The sequence below is a fragment of the Pieris rapae genome, chromosome 18, assembly GCF_905147795.1.
Source record: "Pieris rapae chromosome 18, ilPieRapa1.1, whole genome shotgun sequence".
NCBI lineage: Eukaryota > Metazoa > Arthropoda > Insecta > Lepidoptera > Pieridae > Pieris > Pieris rapae.
The window spans coordinates 3,597,871-3,616,504 of NC_059526.1; the positions used below are offsets into that span (position 1 = coordinate 3,597,871).

General features: G+C 33.5%; 1 protein-coding gene across 1 annotated transcript in view; it reads right to left on the reverse strand.

Moving 5' to 3' along the window:
- The window catches only part of LOC110999605 (proton-coupled amino acid transporter-like protein CG1139), a 29,645-nt gene extending 12,129 nt beyond the window's left edge, over positions 1-17,516 (reverse strand). Inside the window, exon 1 of the mRNA XM_022268740.2 lies at positions 17,407-17,516. The gene's annotated coding sequence lies outside the window, so the exon portion shown is untranslated. The remainder of the gene's footprint in view (positions 1-17,406) is intronic.
- Positions 17,517-18,634: the final 1,118 nt, after the last annotated feature.

Sequence of the window (18,634 nt, forward strand, 5' to 3'; positions counted from 1 at the left end):
TATAAGGGTTTAACATTTGAGCCTCGCAGGTAATCTTTAATTATAAGTACTATGTACTAAATATAAGCAATTATCGTTAATATAAGCAACCTTGATTTCATTGCGTCTTGCATTACCTCGACACGGTGTTTTGAGTCGACAAACTTGACTTAAATCAACAAATTATGCATTTTAAGCTAACTATGTACGACATATTAGTAATATTACCTTAAAAATCACACTATAATTTTCATGTTTTTGATGACATTTTTAAACATCCATTCCAGGCCAACGATATAATAAAATGTAATGGGTATAATATACTGAGCTATTGATCATTAATGTAGGAAGACAGTTATGTGTTTGACGTCGCCACAATTTTATAAGAAACATATTGCCTCGAATGACGCAGGCATAAGAATACATAACTTACTCAATGCACACTAAAATACTTATTTATTTATTATTTATCTTTTATTACCTTATACAAAAACATACACATAACAAAAATCAAAAACAGGTTACAAAAGATAGGCAACGAGCTGGTTATACTTCCTAATAACCAACGAACAAACTGCATTAAAACTGAAACAATCATTGCGGAAATTAACTCAAGATAATAATTATTGCGTATATTAAAAAAAACGGTTGCAATTACATATCCAGGGCTGAGGCACTAAAGTAAACAATGAAATGATAGTGGACTATAATTGGTTGTGGTCCAATATGCTCTGGTGTGATTCCACACAATGATGCGGGCCATCAAAAGCACGTGCTCGTCGGCACAGAGGTGAATTTCGTATTCTGCGTGGACGTCTGTTATGATGTTTGCCTACAATTTTTTTATGATGTAAACAAATAAATGAACACATCATCCTTGCCTTGCCAGTATTCAATTTCATTATGTTTAAATTTCCGTCAATTTGTGACTTCAAAGAAAGGATGAAACGATGATATGTTACGTTTGATTGTTCAGTTGCATCGTTAGTCTAACGCGACATGTGACATTGTTATCATTATTATGTATCATTATTCCTGCGGTCGTCTAATCTCAATCAAATAATTTGTCGAAAACAATTTCGTCTTTTCGGTGAACACAACTATATAATGAATGAACTAACTTATTCTTTATATAGACTTTAAATAAAACTTTAATTTTAAATGTTACAACAATTATTGGGAAATTAGATACAACTTTAATTCTAAACATATAGTAAAACCAAAACGCATAGCGTTTCGGTTTTGCAAACACACAATGTCACGAAATTCGGTTGAGCCATTTCGGCCAGTTTTATTAGAAACAGGTGACACGATAATTGTATATATGAGATAAATAACATATTTTAGTCATACTATATATACACAATTTAATTCCGCATTAATTGAGTTTTATTTAAGCAGTATATAAACTCACACGCATTGTTGAACTGAAAGACCAAGAAATAGTAGGCGAGTTTATATGCCTCAGTTCCCTGATAAGCAGTCAAGGAGGAAGCGAACGAAATCCGAAAAAGAACACAGATGACGCTATGACAAGACTGTTTTGTCGGAAGGACCGGAACATTTCCTCAAAAACAAGAAGAATTTGGTTAAGATGCTGGTACCAGATGGACATAACGACGACGACGACGAATCCTGGACAATACGGAAATCTGAAAGGAGAAAAATAGATGCTCTGGAAATGTGGTGTTCGAGGCGGATGGTAAAGATTACCAGAACAGTTAATAAAAGAAATGTGTCTATACTAAGAAGGTTTCAAATACAAAATCGTCTTTCGACACTATTACGATCCTGGGGTTATTTGGCCATGTAAAACGCAGAGATGATCGGCCGACCCTCTAATCGCTGAATCGACAAAGTAAATGCCCTTACAGATCCTATAATCACATCGGCTTGCCAAAGACAGGGTAATGGAGGATGTTGGGCGGCGCCACTAACATGACCTTCAGAAATGAAGGCTGCGTCTGAAGTGCAGAACTATCTCACATAAAACCGCGACCCAGTTTGCGATTAATAAATATGTCATCTAACATTGATTATTAGTGTCAAGATGTACTTAAGATTGAATGCTAAGTGGATTTAAAACAATATAATTGATTTTTCATCAATTGATGAACCAACAAGCACTGGTTTCGGTTTTTTCATATATTCGAAATAATGGCGAAATACAATATTACAGCTTTCTTTATGGGAGCTGAATACATGTTATTTAAAATCATTATGAAAATACCCAGCGTTATATTTAACGTTAAATTTACTCAACGTTAATTAATTTTCTTTACAACATTGTTTTCTATGAGCAAACAACATTATATCAATATCTTTGTATTTTAATATTCATAAATTAATTTAAAAAGTCTAAAACATTCGGTTTACATATTACACTACTTGTATTGCCAAGATTGAAAACTATATGACACATTTTTAGTGTAAAACAAACATACTAACGCATATGAAATAGACGACACCCGCCAGAAACCTGGGAAGCCGAAATAAAGCAGATAATGAGGAAAGATTGTAGTAATGTATTGATTGTAGTAATGTAACACGGACATATGCTAATTTTGAACATCTTATGAAACGGTCTAGTCAATATAGCGTACGTATATGTACCAAACACATAGTTTTTCAGAGCGCAAAAAATATTACTAAACTGTATTTACTGCCTTTGGGAGAGGGGGCAGGTGTGTGTGAATTCTTACAAGAAGTGTACGGTTGTGGCATATGGCAAGCAAAAAGAGCTTCATGAACATCATGTACGCGCCTGCGATCAGAATATATAAACGTTATTATTATATGAAAATAAACGACCCGAATTACTTTTTACATTTCGATAACTTGGTAATGAAAAAAATAAATAAATTTAAAATCAAGAGATATGATATTGGCCTGTGACATAAATATCGTGAGATCTATATTTATAAATCGATAATACAATATTTAATATTTTTAACCTTGACCTGAGAAATCTACTGTTGTAATAGTTGTAACTTTATTTTGCAAGAGTTTATATATAAAGCATGCACCTTTATATCTAATGTGTATACATGACTTTATTATATGTATTATATTAGAATAGTTAATATTCTTTATATTATAATATAATAGATTTGATTCAATTTACCTTTATTATTAAATTATGAATGGATTAATAAAGAAAAATTACAGCTCCTAATTATTTCAATACATACCTCATTTCATTTTTAATATTAATAGGTTTTTTGAATCGCTAATTTTACTTTGTATTAATCTCCCAACAACGAAACCACACATCTATGTCTGTATTTTACTTTCATTATATGAAGTAGGTTTTACCCTTTAGAGCATTCACAGGAACATTATTAAAATGAAGGCAATTATAAGACTAAATGTAGAGAAACTGAAGCATTTGTGGCTCCATGCAATATATTTAATATTAGGTAATTGATTTATTTTACACACCTATATTTACCGAGCCCTTCGTAATAAGCACGTACAAAGAGTTGTAGCATAAGAGTGCTATACCTTAAGTACATTTAATAGACGAAAAACACCAATAAAATTAATAAAATACTAACCTAAAATGTATATTTAGTATCACAAACACAATTAGTTTGAAAACTTTGATACTTCACTTAACAAATATATTTTTTACAATTAATAAGCCCGCCGCGCGACTAATCCGTCACTGTTCTGATGTTAAACTTCTTACAGTTTAATATATATTTAATTAATAAGTCATTATCTCCATTTAACAAATGAACACTGATTTAGATTTACAATTAGTTTTTCGTTTGATTACTTTTATTAATAATGGATTTAATTAAATGAAATTAAATTAGGATAAATTATAAATATTGTAGTCACCGTTAAATTTTAAAACTTTTTTACGTTTTGTTCGACCAAAAACTCGATGAATTTTGTAATTAAAACTGAAATTAAATTATCAATCTAATAACGTAATTAAAAATAGCATCTTTTGAAATACTAAGATTATAATATATATAATATCAATAATTCAAAATACGAATACCATGATTACTTAACTGTTACCAATTATGAGTACTATTAATTATGTGATTATTAATTTTTTGCTTTTAAATTTAATCACAAAATTACTAATGGAGACAAATTTGATTTAATTTATTAGTTTCATTCCAATTCTTAGTATCATTAGTATAAATAAAAAATCCGCTGGCCTTTTAAGTCTGGGTCCCAGATTTCTGTATCTCTTGGCTGATAATTTGTTTTTCTATTAGTAGTTGAAACTTTTGTGCCTTTCATGCCCTTAGTTTTTATATCTATGTGTACAATAGATGCGCACATAGACAGAAACTACATTGGTGCTCAGATGGGGTTTGGGGATGGGAAGGGATGAGACTTAATCCCTGTTACACTGCGTCTTTTTATACTAATAACCAAATAAAATCAATATTAATTTGCTAGGGGTTGAATTTTTTTAATTGTACTAGTGTGTTACTAGTACAATTTGCAAATTCATAAAGATTGGAATAAAAAATAGTTTCTTATCTTTCGGGCTTTGAACCCAAGCATCTGAATCACGAAATTTAAATTTGTGCGTGTCTTGTATGTTGGTTTAAGATAAATATTGTTACGAGGAAGTGTCAGAATGTCTGTCAGTGTCATCATTTTATTCATTATGTTGACGGAAGAACATTGTTCACCTTTCCGCAAGAAATTCCATTCTAGTTTCATTATTATTTTACCTACTTTAATTTTACCTTCTGTATGTTTTCCTGATTTTGTATAAAACTAGAAACGTTTCTCGTCAATAAACGTGCGATTCGCCACAATTTTCGGGCAGCCGAATCCTGTTAAAAAATATTGCAATGAGCAGAAATAACACGTGCTCCTACGGAAAATATTGCGAGGAAATCTCCAGTGAGCACTAAGTATGACTTACCTAATTAAGTACTTACTTAAGTCAATAGGATTTTGACATTCATGATTAATAGTTCGCATAGACTCATCGAAAAACGAATGAATGCAATCAAACATTAAGTAACCGAAGAGATATATAATCGAAATTGAACCAATTTCATTGCCAATGTTACTAAAAGCAGGTTTTCACTTTCAGTGGCACCTATGTCCGAGGTCAACAGCCGTGAATATAGCCTCTCTATTCAAGTTAGTAGGTGTATGGACTACTGTTTATTATCATATGAGTCTTGACAGATTTGACTGATGAAACTGATATTATAATAAATATTGAATTATATTTTAAGATAATCTCAATCCACGTCGAATATCTGGTTTACCTGTTAAGCTGTCACAGCTAAACCCTTACTTACGTGTTTACAGATAATGTAGGTAACGCGTTAAGCTTCAGCAACGTTCTTATTTCAAAATTTTAAATAAATAAGATTTAATATTAAAAAAATGTTTAAAATGCAAATGTTTCTTGTCTATTAAATAAAAAATCAGCCATCAAAGCCAACGTTGTCGATGGGATCAATCGAAAAAGGTTACTTCTGTAAGACGAATACCTGATTTAACGAGAATTTATTACATTATTAACAGAACTCCACGTTTCGGGTGCTTAAGCAGTGGTGATCAAGGGGCGTTTGGGACATCCCAAAAAACTAATTTATGCTTCTGTTGCAAAATAATCTATTCCCGTCAAATGGATATTTTCATTTATCTGCCGGTGTAATTGCGGCTCATTCTTAAAATCAATCTACGCCAATTGAAACTACATTATATAGACTTCTATTTCCTTTAAACCGTAAGAATAAGAGGCTTACGTCAATTGAGTATTTTAGTAAAGCGTGACACTCATCCCTAAGGTCGTACGATACTCATACGATGAAAAAAAATCGTGAGGTCTTAGACCCAAATACAAATACAGCGTGTATCTGGTACAGAAGAGTCTACTTGACTTTTACTCTGAGACGTAGACCTAAAAGGTTGTAGCGTTACTATTTTTTTTAAATTAAATTATATTATAAATTATAAATTGTACATAAATTATAGTATGTACACTGACGGGCGCTTTAAAAATGAGATCGACTATATACTAACCAATAGTGTCAGATCATTCGAAGATTGTCATGTCCTTTCAAATTTAAATTTTAACCCTAAAAAAATGGGGGAGGCCTTTGCCAGTGGGCACACAGAATCAGTTATCGTAGATTAACAAAAACAATAGCTATAATATATTTTGTATTCTGATATAAGGCTATAAATAAACAAATAAAAAAATTGTATATACACTACATACTGTGTAGAACATTTAATTGAATAGCAAGGTACTAAGTTAAGTTAGGAGACTTTTCTTAGCTTATACGTAAGAAATTGCGGTTTAATAAATGAGTCGTATAGTTTTGGGTAAGTACCGAGTTTTTACGGCGCATACAGACGGTATCCTAATTTGGTAATAGCTCTAACAGTAAGTATGTCGTTTCAGTAACGGTTATTTTTAATGTCCATAGATTAATAACAATTACTTTGGATTTGGTGACAAAGTAGCCGAAACACTGCGAGTGCACAGCGATACCTAATTAAATGCGTGTTATAGTATCTAACATATGCAGTGATATTAATTACTGTATTTACATTCGGTTTAATTCATTCAGCAATCACAATATTTAAAAGTATTTGTGTGATATGTTAAAAGTATTATTTTTTGTTTTGTGCAATTGTTAATAGTCGGTACAAAGAGATTAATTATCTCTACATATATATAAATTCTCGTGTCACAATATTCGTTCCCATACTCCTCCAAAACGGGTCGATCGATTCTTATGATTTTTTAATGCATATTCAGTAAGTCTGAGAAATGGCTACTATCTATCTTTCAAACCCCTAAGTGATACGGAGTGTCCACACTAAAGAGTTTTTTTTATTTTTTAGAGAAAATGTATTGTTTTTATTTTTTTATGATACAGCATACAACCCTTACTTTTCATCCACCCTCTACAATCAACGTATCGTTTCGTTTGGTTCCGTTTTGTTTTGTTTTATTTTTATTATGTTAATGACAAAATAACCTAACAAAATTTCAAATTACTGTAGGGCGTTAAAGGTTTGTATTTCGTGATTCGATCGTGATAGTTATCGTGAATTAACAAAACAAAGCCAATACGAGAAAAAATAAATATATCCTATATTTTATGTTTTGTTAAACAATATTCCTATTGCTTATATACAAAACACATCAGCTAACTAAAAAAATTGTTTTGTTCTGATAATAAAATATGTAAGTATAATAAAAAAATTTTTTATTTTCTAATAAAGAATACACTGCCTGTATAATAAATGTGCTTTATGAAAGAACTATAGTTATACTTATAACTAACATGCGAACAAAATTTTATCTCTGTTCTTCTTCTAACTTTATTGCCATATAGTATAATATCATATCAAAAATAAACCTTATTAAACCTACAGCTTCAATGAAATAGATTCGAGTCCTATACACTTTTTGGGATGCTGTAAATTTGAGGATCATTTCACGGTGTAGGTACGTCTGGGCTCTTCAAAAGGCTATTTAAATTGATTCGCAAAAAATGGCGGTACAGTATTTACAAGCAGTTTGATAGATATACCCTTCTTTTATAGCGTGTATTTGAAGACTGGTATGCCGATAGGTTCAAAGCACGTTACTTTCGCTTTGACAAACAACAATTTAAATTTTTTGGCATTGATACGGCAACATTCTTTATACATACTATTTGAGTAAGGGCATATTTTACGTGTGTAAACAATAGTAATACTACATTATGATATACGTATTGATTAGAAAAATAATTTAATAAACAATAGGGGTTTAATCTTTTTTTTTTATAGAACAGGGGGCAAACGGGCAGGAGGCTCATCTGATGTTAAGTGATACCGCCGCCCATGGACACTCCCAATGCCAGAGGGCTCGCGAGTGCGTTGCCGGCATTTTAAGAATTGGTAACATAACCGTAACGAGACTATTTTAATTATTTCTTAGTATACTAAAATAGGTATATTGAAGAGTACAACTCACACCGAAAGCTAATTTCCAATAACGATGGATGAAGTACTGGGTACGAAAGTAAAGGAATTAATTATTTGCTTAATTACCCGACTCATTACGCCTAATGGAGTCGTCGGCAATTAGAGAAGTATTATCAAATCAATATTTCATACACACTTTTACATTTGTAGGTAAAATATATGAGTATTTATTTTTTTATCTTTATTGTAAGTCTTTACAGTAATGGAACGTATCAAATTTTATTGTAAAAGTTATTTTAGGTTAAAGGTTTAACGTATATAGTAAACTAGCAGCCTCGGCCAAGCGTTGTTGTGCCTAAGGTTTTTGTTATATTACATAGTAGTAAACTATACAAGGGAAACGGTAGGAGAACTTATGTGAAAGGTAGTTAGTTTATGTGAAACGTTGGTACTTTTAACACAGCGCGATCTGTTAGAATTGTATCAAATAATAGACAAATAATTTGCAATAAAATAAAATTGCGACTATAATTAAAGATCTAAGCTATCCTATCTCTTAAGTTGGACTAGACTGCTCACGGTGTGCCAATTTAATTTAAAATCAGTTAAGTAGTTTAGGAGTCTATCGCGGACAAACAACGTGACAGGAGATTTATATATATTAAGATAGTAAATATAAAAACTGAACATGAACGTTCAACAGTTCTAGAGATAGTGGAAAGTCTTGTTTAATTATAATAACCATCCCCATCTACATATACGAATTATTCATTAATTTCATTTTTATAATAGCTGTTACGGACAACGAACAATGCAATTAAGAAACAATGTAGACGAAGCTGCCAGCCAGATGTTGTTCTATGAAACGGTCGGCGACTGCGCAGGTATCAGAAGGGATGGTCGGTCCCTTTTACCAGCGTGTAGTTTTAAGGCTTAGTTTTAAGTTATTATTTGTATACAATTTAGATAGATTTACGCAGCCGTGCCGGACGGACGTTAGTCATAAGCTTGCTTCGCCTTATAATTGTGTTTTACCATCACTAACGTTCGACCAATATACGGAACAATTAATACTCCATTTCGAGTTTCATTTCCACTATAGCGGCGGTGCTTCAGATCGAGGCGCCGTACGCTTATAGTTTTGGTCCTTCGAGAAGCCGGATAACCAGAAGAAATATACTCAACGCATCGACGCCGAGAAGAAGGAAGATTTTACCTGCGATCCCAGGAAGATTTTCATCGGCAGTACTACCTGCGATCCCAGGAGTACGTGCAGAGGGTTGACTTCATTGCCTGTACAAAGTGACTCACCGCATCGACGCACTGCTGTCGTGAGTCGCCGACGGAAAGCATTATCCACCAGTTCATCGAAGCGAAGAATACAATCGACTTCAAAATGAACACAAGAAGCCGACAAGCGAGGAGGGCAGATGAAATCGATGAAGATGTACGGACAGAGAACGTGCCGTTACAATCACCATCGAAAGTCCTAGAACGTGGACTAGCTGATGTTACACACGACAGGGAGTCAGTTCAGACCTCTAGAAATAAGATGAGGTCAAAGGCGTCCCGTGTAAAGCAAATTGAATACGAAGCCCAAGAACGCTTAGTCGCATTGAGAAAAGAATATATAAGGAAACAGTTCGAATTAAAAATGCAAGAGATGGAACAAGAGATGGAGCTTGAAATAAAATTGTTAAATGAGCGATTCGCCATTGACTTAAGCAGAGCCGACGAAGAGAGAATCGTCAAATGCTTGCCAGAACAGCGGGACGGCAACAAGTCCGCTGCTATGGTAGATAGATGGCTAAGAAGTCATAGCGAGGTGAATAATCTATCTCAAGGTGATAGACAAGAAGACACAACGCTCCCAGAACGCGTGGAGACATTGAAACACAATGTGTGTCGGGAAATAGAGCGTCCCATATCACCTATCGAAGAGGTCTCCGTACCGAAAACGATATCCCAAGATCAAGGGATAGAACAGCTTATCGGAGCCTTTGGAAAAATAGTTACAGACAGACCCCCTGTACGACATGCTCAAGATCTGACGCAGTTTAACGGAAATGTCTGCGACTGGCTTTACTTTAAAGTTGCTTATGAAGACTCGAAGAAGCTCTACAAATACTCTAAAGCAGAAAACATGGAAAGATTACGCACATGCCTTACGGGAGCCGCTAAAGAAACAGTGGCCGCATTATTGAGTACTGCTTGCGATCCCGAGCTTATTATGAATGCAATAGATCAGTGTAATGGCCGACCGGAGATTATTATTGATAAAGCGCTGGTAGAAATAAATAGATTACCCAGACCGGGATATACAGCTGTTGAAATAAACCAGTTTGCAATAAAAGTGGCAAAAAAGGCGGCAGGAAACGGCGTTTACAAAGAAACATTGAATGAGCGTCTAGAGGCGATATTAAAACAAAGACAAATAGATGCCTTAGGGATAAATAATAAAAAAAGGTTAACAAGCGCCGACGCACGTGCAGTTCAATTGTTCAATAGAACAATAGAGAAACGAGAATGGCGTTACTACCTGGGATTGCCATGGAAGACTGATAACACGAAATTCCCAGAAAGTTATAATATGGCATTTAAGCGGCTTAAAAGCATTGAACGGAAAATGGATCAGTCGTATGAGTTTAAACAGTCATATACGAGACAAATAAATAACCTGTTGGAGAAGAATTACGCCCGCCCTATTGAAAGACCCGAAATACCGACATCAAAAGATTGGTACTTACCTCATTTTGCTGTTACAAACCCTAATAAACCGGGAAAAGTTCGTCTAGTATTTGATGCAGCGGCTAGATCAAATGAAGTATGCTTAAACGATGAGTTGCTAGACGGGCCAGACTTATTGCAATCATTGCCTGGTATATTATTTATGTTTCGCGAGAGAAAATACGCGACAACAGCTGACATTAGAGAAAGGTTCCTGCAGATTAAAGTGAACGAAGACGATCAAGTTGCTCAAAAGTTTCTTTGCCGTGGAGAAAATCGAGATAAGCCCCCAAAAGAATACGTTATGACTTCATTGATATTTGGCGCTAAGAGCTCGCCATTTCTAGCACACAGCGTAAGGGATTACAATGCTTCGTGCTACCGTACTACACATCCAAACGCTTATAATGCTATAACAAAAAATCATTATATGGATAACTTCGTAGATAGCTTTGATACCGAAGACGAAGCCATAAAAACAATGCAAGAAGTGATTGAAGTTCATAGCTATGCCGAGTTTATATTGGCTGGATGGAATTCAAACTCACAAAGAATAGTGGAAGCTACGCCACCTGAGCTTCGCACTACAAGCCCCAAAGAGTTGGGAACCACACCCTTGTATTATGAGAAGACATTAGGAATAATTTGGGAAGCCACTGAAGACGTACTTTCTTTTAACACAAGCCTCCACAGAGTTCCTCAAGAAGTAAAACAGGGAATCAGGCAGCCAACTAAAAGAGATTAGATTTATTTAGATTTAGATTAGATTAGAAACTAAAGATTTTTGATCCGCTAGGATTAATAAGTTATTATACCGTAACGGCGAAGATAATTCTACAACAGTTATGGAGATTAAAGACAGGGTGGGATGAAGAAATTCCTACTGACCAAGCTACTGAGTTTAAACAGTGGTTGAGCCAGTTAGGAAATCTAAAAACACTGAAGATGCCTAGATGGTATAATTACCCGAGGGGAGCTGAGCTACAATTGCATGTGTTTTATGCCGCATCTGAACAAGCAAAGGCAAGAGTGGCATATTGGCGAATTGGAACCGATATAATTGACGTCAGACCCACAGCGAAAGCGTGGATGGCACCTATTAAGCCACAGAGTATACCGCGGCTAAAGCAGGCAGCCCTAATCGGAGCGAGATTAGCCGTGGCCATTACAGAAAGTTACAGAATTGAACCAAACAAGATCGTGCTTTGGACGGATTCAACGACGGTATTACGGTGGATCAGAATTGTAAAGAAAACGCATAAAGGTCCTGATGGAGAAACCCGATCAGTAGAACTGGAATTGAAACATCATAAGCTGAGACGACTGGTATGCGCATCGTTGTCCTACCTACAGAAAGCTTCACATCATAGGAAGGTTTCGCTGAGGGGAGACTGTTACGGACAACGAACAATGCAATTAAGAAACAATGTAGACGAAGCTGCCAGCCAGATGTTGTTCTATGAAACGGTCGGCGACTGCGCAGGTATCAGAAGGGATGGTCGGTCCCTTTTACCAGCGTGTAGTTTTAAGGCTTAGTTTTAAGTTATTATTTGTATACAATTTAGATAGATTTACGCAGCCGTGCCGGACGGACGTTAGTCATAAGCTTGCTTCGCCTTATAATTGTGTTTTACCATCACTAACGTTCGACCAATATACGGAACAATTAATACTCCATTTCGAGTTTCATTTCCACTATAGCGGCGGTGCTTCAGATCGAGGCGCCGTACGCTTATAATAGCAGTACCCATATCTAGTGGTCTACCTACGAAGGAGTCGTGGGCTGGCTACGCCTGGCATAACACATTAAAGCCCAAACCCAATAACCTATCTCAATCCATTTTTGACCATCTGAGGTAGACATCTTAATCCAAACATTGATAAATGTGTGTCGACCATCTGTCACAAGCTATACAATCATGATAGGTCGGGTCGGTGTATGTGGATAGACATTTGTATGAAAATGACAGTACAACCGTGCCAATATCCTATCTTAAGATTTTAACTTACACCAGTTTTTTAAATAATAACAAGCTATTTTATATGTTTTAAACATAGACATGTATATTTTAATATTATTTGTACGGTTTTATTTACTTTTTTTGGTTAATATTGATTATCATATATGAGTGTAAAGAGCGAAGTGATTGCATTCTATCCGTCGCGAAAAATGGATTGTCTTCGTATGGTTTGGTTATTGGGATGCAGATAGGAGATCGATTGTTTTCAATTAGAAAATCTGGATTAATTATTGGGTGCGGGCGTTAGCCTCACCTCTCCGCAGTTTGATAGAGTGCGAGTTACGGAGGGAAAACAAATTATTGGATTTGTATTACCTCAAAATGAGATATAAGTCAAGAGGCTGAATGCAGATGCTTGAAATTTAAAAACAAATATCATCACCCTCTGCGTAAAACTCTAACGTCCTTGTGGTAGTGTAACGTGAATTCCAAAAGTATTTTACATTATATTAATAAATACTGCAATGGTAAACAATCGATAATTCAGTTACTTCTCACCTGAAGATTGACTCATAATAAAATAATAGTAATTCTTTTGTCTTCTTATTTCATAATATCATAGATGTTACGGAAAGTGGCTTGAGAATGCGAGGCCGCTATTACAAATTAGGAAAGCGTTCTGATCAAGCACAAGGGCAACGAAATTATTAAAAGGCCGGCAACGCACTCGCGAGCCCTCTGGCATGGAGAGTGTCCATGGGCGGCGGTATCACTTAACATCAGGTGAGCCTTCTACCCGTTTGCCCCCTGTTCTATAAAAAAAAAATAATACGGCGAGAAAATTAATAATGCAAATATCTATGTATCAATTTAATGTTTTATATTAACACTCTTTTTTGCAAGCTCCGTACATAATGGGGCATATTTTTGATGTTATACAAACAAAGTCGGATTGTTAGCTGGATCGATGTGTTATTTATGTTTTGAATTTGTCCGAATTATTATTAAAAGCATTAAAAATTGAGAAAAAGATACACTATTAAAGGTTTCAATTAATGTAGATATAATAACTATATGCGGATTATAGAGTATTTATGATTTTAAAAATGTAAAATAATGTTAGTATTAATTTTTCTAGTAGGAATTAATATTTTGTATTGTATTCATTGTATTACTTTCATAAAATCAGTTAGTCTTTAGCACGACATTCATTGACTGAAGTTCCCCGGGTCAGTATATAAACTATAGTATATATTTAAATTTTAATATAAGTTATCAATGCAGATTATATAGAATATGTATTTGTTTCTGTAAAATTTGTTGAAAAAGCAACGATAAAAGTAAGTAATTCTAGACAGGAAATTGAAAAACATACTTTTTCCTTGTATGATGATAGCTTCACAGACAATGCATGACAATACGTATACATCGGAAAATCTAAATATTTATTTATGATAGAATACATGACCGATTAAAGTCACGAACATATTTATGCCCTGGTGAGTAATAACCCAAGAAACGGGCAGTTTTAAATTTTCCAACTATTGCTACAAATTACTAATTACTTTATGTTTGAGTGAGCGACTGCAACCTAATCAAATAATTATTAAAATTATAATAATTCTAAGGGACATATTTTTATATGTGGTGGATTTTGGTAAAAAAAACGTTTACCCTGAACTGTATTTGTTGAAATTATGATTTATGGACCGATCCTTGTTCATGGAGTATCGAGGTCGGTATATTAATGTTGTTTTTATTACGTGTCTTATAAGCTACTTGTCTTTATACTTTTTGTAAATGTTTTCGTTTATACTTATACTTTCGTTAATACTAATAATAACTTTTATTCATTTTCTCACAAAAACTTCATACATTATACAGCTACAACGATTTATTAATGTATGTCAATAATTGTCATTCTTCTTTTGAGGGATAGTTATTATTAGTATAAGTATATACGCAATTGAGTGCTTATTAACAATAAGATATTTTGCAAATATAAAATAGCAATTTACGATTAAGAATGCCAAACTCCAGACATGTTTTGTGCTTACTATAGTGAATAATTATATTAAACAACTAGTTATTATCTCTAAACATATTATTACTATCGACACAAAACTACTTTTACAACTACGGGTTTGAAAACTTCTGGGTTGTGCAAATTATGATAGAATGAAAATCGAGGTTTATATACTAGTATGCACAAGTCAATAATCACAGATCACTAAGACTAATATTGACATGACAATTGACAAAAGTTGGTGTGGATATGAAAACAAATCGATTGTTTAATATAAAGTAAATAAACTTACGTTCAAACCTTGTAAACTTCTAATAATGCTTAATATAAAATATCCGTCGAAATAAAAATTTGTATCAATTGAGGAATCCGATTACTTGACTAAATTTATTAATATTAGGTAATAATCGTGATAAAATATTAAAACCTATTTTCCCCGGAGTGGCAAATATTATTTTTGATAGGTAATAGGAATAAATATTTTATTCAATTCTTTAAATGAAAATGTGACGTGAACCCAATATTCCTGATCCTATAATAACATTGAACTTTGGATTACGGTTATTTTGATATTTTTCATGAACTGGAGCAATGTCACGGGGAAATTTCGAATTTTACTTACTGCTTCTATTATAAATATATAAAATATTCCGTTTGTTTATAAATTACGTTGGAAGGGAATTAAGCCGGATGAAACGACGCGCAGCCAGATTTAAAAGCATATAATTTTGCATGAAAAAAAATTGTATATGAAAAATGAATTATGAATTTAAATTTTTATTATTATTCATATATTATAGAATTTATATATTAAATATTATTCTTTTAATCTTAATATATATATTTCTTGTGTGCGTGTGTATGTGACTGAACTCCTCCTAAACGACTGGACCGATTTAGACGAAATTTTTTGTGTGTGTTCAAGGGGATCTGGGAATGGTTTAGATTCACAATTTTGTCCGCTGGACAATGTTTTTTTAATTAATTTTCAATTTATTAGTTGTTGTTGATTTTGGAATGTTTTACATTGGATCCGACAGACGGCGCTACCATCGCAGTGTCAAATTTTAAATAATATTCGAATTTTAATTTTAGTCTGTCCCGAAATTTAAAAAAAGTTTTGTTATCATTGTGTTATATCGTGTGTGACCATGTGCTGGATCGTTAGATATTGTCATAACATTTGAATAATAATTTTCATCAAAATGGCTTATTAAAAATTGAAATTTTGAAATTAAAGACGTGTAGACAGGACAACGTCTGTCGGATCCGCTAGTAACCGTATAAATTTGTTTCTTAAGAGTAAACAGTTATGAAAGACTGTCTACAACGCTTAAATAAAATTCAGAGTCGAGACTTAGAAGATACTCTTATGTGTCCTAAGCCTCGTTCTCCGTTACATCGGATTTTTATCCGTTTTTCCTTGTCACTGGTACTTGCCCTCGATTTTTGAATATATTAGGTTATGGAGTCTAGATTCTGCCCACTACAACGGCTCATACTATAAACTTGTCAGGTATGAAAGCCAGGACAACTCGGCCTACTAGAGCACTTCAAAGCATTGTATAGTACTGACCGTAGCATCTCTGTATAAATTTTTTCTCGCGCTGAAGTTTTAGTTCGCAAAAAACTCCCTGTAGTATATTGGTATAATCATTTTTTTATATAAACTTTCTAATTAATTCCCCGAATATAATGTCGTTGGAGGTATAACTTACATATATCTATTACTGAAGTAAATAGCATTGGTATCTAAGATGATTCAGCATTTCTTATATTTTTTAACAACAACTTGTATAATTTTGACAGAACATTTTAAAAATATGTTTATAACATATTTTCCAACATCATTTCTTATACCTACAACTTGTTCAGTTTTGTTTATTTAGACAATCATGACATGTAATGAGGACCTGTCTCTTCAGCTAAGAGGACAGGCAGCACTTTGTCTAACTCTCTGAACCTGTGATGGTACAAACACATTTGGAAGGAATTACTTAGTTTTTGCCCTGTTGTTATCTGTGCTTCCATTTTCCTATTGTTCTTCAGATACGATATGGGTAAACTATTGTACACAGAGTCCCGTTCTAAGTGAGCATAAGGTTTTTTTTACGTAAACACACACAATGATGATTAAGAAAAAACTTATATTGAAATTGTATAAATACTTAGAAATAGCTGTTGCAAAAATTACATATTACCCGCGTAGGAATGGCAAAATATTCTCATCGTCAACTTTATATGGCACGCGATGGTGTTGTAGGACAAAAAAAAACGGACACACATATTCATACCAACACAATTTTTTTTTGAATCCATCGTCTGCTCACTTACTGATCATGGTAAGACACATCGTGTCTACCATCAGACTCTAAAACCGGGGCTGTTTTGAGATGAATCCTCAAGGAGAAAATACATAGACTTGCTCGCGCTCAGCCGTTAAATTGATTTAATTTCCGTCACATTAAATAAAAACAAATAACAATATATTTAATCTTAAATGTAAAAATAGTACACCTAGTATAAAAACGTCTTGATATGTTACTACTCAAGTATATTCAATTTAATATTCAGTAAACCGTATACCTCAAGCCAGACCAAGTTTTTCGAATTTTCAAAAAAAAAATTCCCAAAAAGTTTTCACCAATTAAATTTTCTATTATCAGTCCGGAAGTATAGAGAGCTGTATAAATATAACATAGAGTTGTGCAGAAAAATAAGTTTAGACAAATTAATTTTCTGCATCAATAGCTACTAATAAATAGAGTAATTAATGAAAAAACTTACAATTCAGTCAAAAGGCGTAAATATTCACGAGGTTGTGCGCATTACAAAAAAAAAATCACTGCTGCGCTCTGCGACATTTACTATACGACTGGCTGAACTAAGAACCTGCGCAAGATTTTGACTGACCATTATGCCATTCACGCATTTTATGCTCTATTACAAACACCTAAAACTCAAAGTTGAGTATATTCCTCCAAGGCTGTTAAGTATCAACGCCCTTCGTCAGAGCATTATCAATTTTTAACCGATTGCAATTTAAGGTAAAATATTTGTTTTCATATCAAACTCTCGCATTTTAATTGGAACAGTACTGTTTTAAATCAAATGCACTAATGCTAATTAAATGATGACACTAAGATGTATATATTATTCAAATTTTTACTAACTTTAAATAATATACACATACTTTTAGTATTGATTAGTTTGCATACATACAAAGATCATGAAGCATTCTGGATGTCAAAAATAAATGTATGTGATGATGTAGTTCAATCAATTTCATCCTTTTTAACAACGTATAAGGTTTTTCAGGAAAGATCTTTTTCGTATAAGATTAAGATTATGCTCGAAGAAAAAACATTTCTCAATTTATTATCATCGTTACTGAGAATATCAAACGTTCATTTATCTGTACCATGTCAGTCGTTGACAAAATAATCACGGCTATTTAGTGCTGAGCATATTAACCAATAATTACCCGAAGACTTACCAATAGCAAAATCAATATACAAACTAAACATTTATTCTACAAGACCTGAAATATGATAAAATAAAAGTATAGACACAAAAGTTTGACTGTCCCTTGGGCAGGAAGATGCGTTCAGATATTGCTCCATTATCACCAAATGGCGATGATGAAGCATCCGATTAAAGCACTCACATCCAATCAGTGAGATATAATGAAAATTATAAAAGTAAATACATAAATAAAAAAATATGTATCCTTAATAAAAATGTATAATCTTGGTTTTTAAGTTCGTCAAAAACTTAATTTTAAGTATAGAATTCAATCCAACTCCTAGTACTTATACTGTCTCAGTATATTGGTAACCGTGTTCGTCTGCAGATGATGTGGTCTTGAGTAGTGAAGCAAATAGTGTCAGGCCTACGCTTGATATCAAATGCAAAGCGACATTCACGATGTGAATGTCGAGGCTAACTAGCTGCTGAACTCCACCGGCCTCAGAAAACGTGGATTAATGTTAGAACGGCATTTGTTACCATTATT